Source organism: Tasmannia lanceolata, unplaced genomic scaffold (assembly GCF_043159265.1).
Source record: "Tasmannia lanceolata isolate RefF3 unplaced genomic scaffold, GAP_Taslan_0.1 ptg000023l, whole genome shotgun sequence".
Classification (NCBI taxonomy): domain Eukaryota; kingdom Viridiplantae; phylum Streptophyta; class Magnoliopsida; order Canellales; family Winteraceae; genus Tasmannia; species Tasmannia lanceolata.
In genome coordinates, this window is record NW_027518700.1 from 37,970,137 (window position 1) to 37,973,360 (window position 3,224).

At 48.3% G+C, this 3,224-nt stretch overlaps 1 non-coding gene across 1 annotated transcript; it reads left to right on the top strand.

Moving 5' to 3' along the window:
• The first annotated feature begins 1,436 nt into the window (after positions 1–1,436).
• Positions 1,437–1,509, top strand: TRNAK-CUU (transfer RNA lysine (anticodon CUU)). The gene has a single exon. It is a non-coding gene; the product is annotated as a tRNA-Lys (tRNA).
• The last annotated feature ends 1,715 nt before the right edge of the window (positions 1,510–3,224 follow it).

Sequence of the window (3,224 nt, forward strand, 5' to 3'; positions counted from 1 at the left end):
GAGAGTTCCTTGGTAGAACCCTCCCTTCATGTGGATGATCCAGAGGCCGTTGGGGGCTCATCCCTCACATCTCTCTCGGATCGGGGTCCACAACATCACATATATTCTTTAATATAATTACGCATTTATGTCATGAACTTAACCTTTATTTATTACTAAATGTCATTCTACTGGCTTTTCAAGGCATATACTCTAACAAAACTTTCCAAGGAAATTTAAGTTACTTGTTTCAACGAATTCATTGTTACGGTCTTGAATGGGTGCTTGCCTAGGTATGGGAATAGGTGGGACCCAGCGAGTCTGGGTTAGGTTTAAAGGGCCTAGCCTCGTGTTCCACCAACTCTAGAGCATTTGGAATATTTGTTAGGTACCTATCATTTGGTATCAGAGTAGTCACAATGCCACGTGTTCAGGTCACAGAAGGGACGAGCTGTGGAAATGGCTACTTGGAAAGAGGCAAGAGTGAAATCCATCACAAAGTGGGCCACCGAGGATGACATATGCGAAAGGGTGGTGGAATGTTAGCCCTAAGTGGGGGCTTGCCTATATATTGGACTATGTGGGACCCAACCTGATATGAGACAGGTTAAAGGACCTATCCAAACATGTTCCATTAGCTTTGGAGCTTCTGGCATATTGGTTAAGTATCTAACATTCGAGTCTTCCCCCGCAACGATTAGAGATTTTTCTAAAAATCTCGAATCTGCTGCAATGATTCGAGATTTTTAAGAAAATAAAGGGATGGAAATTAGAAAATTCGATAGGAGTAGGGTTTCGAAAAAGAATGGCTTACAAGTGATTGCATTCGACTGATAAATTTAAGAAGGTGGCGATGCTGAGCAGTAAAGTCAAACCTGAAAGGGGAGAGAGAGAGGGGAGAGAGGGAGAGAGAGAGAGAGAGGATGTCCAGCTTTTTGGGAGACGAGAACTAGAGCAGAGAGACTTATGTAGAGGGAAACATGAAACACATGGATGAGGTCAACTTCGTCCATGAGGAAATTTTATTTAGGTTTAGAGAGACGAGAACTAAAGCAGAGAGATGTATGTAGAGGGAAACAGGAAACACAGGGATGGGGTCAACTTCGTCCATAAGGAAATTTTATTCGGATTCTGGGAGACGAGAACTAGAGCAGGGAGACGTATGTAGAGGGAAATAGGAAACACAGGGATTGGGGTCGACTTCGTCCATGAGGAAATTTTATTCGGATTTTGGGAGACGAGAACTAGAGCAGAGGGACGTATGTAGAGGGAAACAGGAAACACAGGGATGAGGTCAACTTCGTCCATGAGGAAACTTTATCGTTGCACTCCATAAGGTCCTGTTTCCATTTTCATGTAAGTTATATTTTTATCGAAGGCAACGGCAGTTGAAGAAGCGTATTTCTGTCTTTCAATATTTAGTAATTATATAACTTTGTAGAATTCACAGCAAAAAGGCCCGTCTAGCTCAGTTGGTAGAGCGCAAGGCTCTTAACCTTGTGGTCGTGGGTTCGAGCCCCACGGTGGGCGGAATTCAACTCTCAACCCTTTTGTATCTTTTTATGGTGCTTTTTGTACTTCTTTTTTATCGTGCTTTGTACGTTTTCCCAATTAAATGATCAATGTGTACTGCACTCTTTCTTTAGCCCTTCAGGTATTTTCTGTACTGTTAGACCTAAAATCGGTAACAGGTACAGCAGTGGCGTAAGAACTGAGAGCGAGTGACGAGGGAGGTTGAGTATGAGTCCTGTGGTGAGTGCTTAGTCCTGCACAAGGCAAACGAGGTCAGAAGACCAGACCGGATTTTACTCCTGACAGGTCCTTCGACACTCAAGTCAGTATGAGCAAGAGTGAAGGGAAATGTCAGAGTTTTTAGGGAGAAGAGGGTTTTTTTAGCATTACCCCTTAGTCTGAGCTTTAGTCCCCTATTTATAAGGAAAATCTGTTGAGGTGTCCTGGACAAGTGTCCAGGACAGGTGGCGGCCTGTGAGAGGCTGGATCTCACCTACTCTGAACAGGTGGCAGCCTGTGAGAGGCTGGGTCTCACCTACTCTGGGACAGGTGGCAGCCTGTGAGAGGCTGGGTCTCACCTACCCTGGGACAGGTGGCAGCCTGTGAGAGGCTGGTGTTTTCACACCCCATCAGTTGCCCCCCAGTTTTCCAAGTCATTGAAGGACTTGGGAAAGTGTGATCACTCGTTTTTCTGGATGGGGAGACGTTGTTCGGGGGTGAATCGAAGAATTTAGCACAGAGTCCGGAGTTCGCAGTCCGGATTTCGCAGTCCGGAGTTCGGAGTTCGGATTTCGGAGTTCGGAGTCCGGAGTTCGGGGTACGGCTTCAACCGGACTGGCTCTTGACGCTTTTCAGAATGCGCCGTATCCAGTCCGGAGGTCGCAGTACGGAGATCGCAGTCCGCAGTTCGGAGTACGGATTCAACCGGACTGGCTCTTGACGCTTTTCAGAATGCGCCGTATCCAGTCCGCAGTCCGCAGTACGGAGATCGCAGTCCGCAGTTCGGAGTACGGATTCAACCGGACTGGCTCTTGACGCTTTTCAGAATGCGCCGTATCCAGTCCGCAGTCCGCAGTACGGAGATCGCAGATCGCAGTTCGCAGCCCGTAGCTCGCAGTTGCGTTCCAAGATCTTTACGAGCTCCACTCACCGGTATTCCTCTCAGCCCTTCCTATTACTATGTCTGGTAGTACTTCCAATTCCGAGTCCGGTACGGGGTCCTCCACTAGCAGTAGTTCGGAGTTTAGGATGCCTCAGGAGCCTGTAGTGGCTAGGGCGTCTGATAGGATAGACCTTGTAGATAGTGACGACGGAGGGGATAGGGATGAAGTGATCTTAGATCTGAATGCCACTCCACCCTTGACTGGCAGTCTCCCGCGAGCAGGAGGGAGTGTTGAGAGCGACGTTGCTGAAGCGTCCACAACATTCCTTCCTGGCCGGGCGGTGGAGGTGATCGCTAGAGCGCGGATGGATGCCGATCCAAAATACAACTTGCGAGCTCTAGTCGAGGAGAACTACCTCACCAGGTCTATGCTGGGAGATATCAGGGATAAATACTGTGTGCCCCCGAGATTTGAACTGAGGGCAGCTATAGAGGGAGACAGAGCCTGCAACGAGAGCCAGGATCTCTGTATTTATGAGGAGTCACTGAGGGCAGGACTCCGATTTCCGTTGCACCCCTTTTTCTCAGCGGTGCTACGATACTACGGACTAGCCCCGGCCCAGGTAGCTCC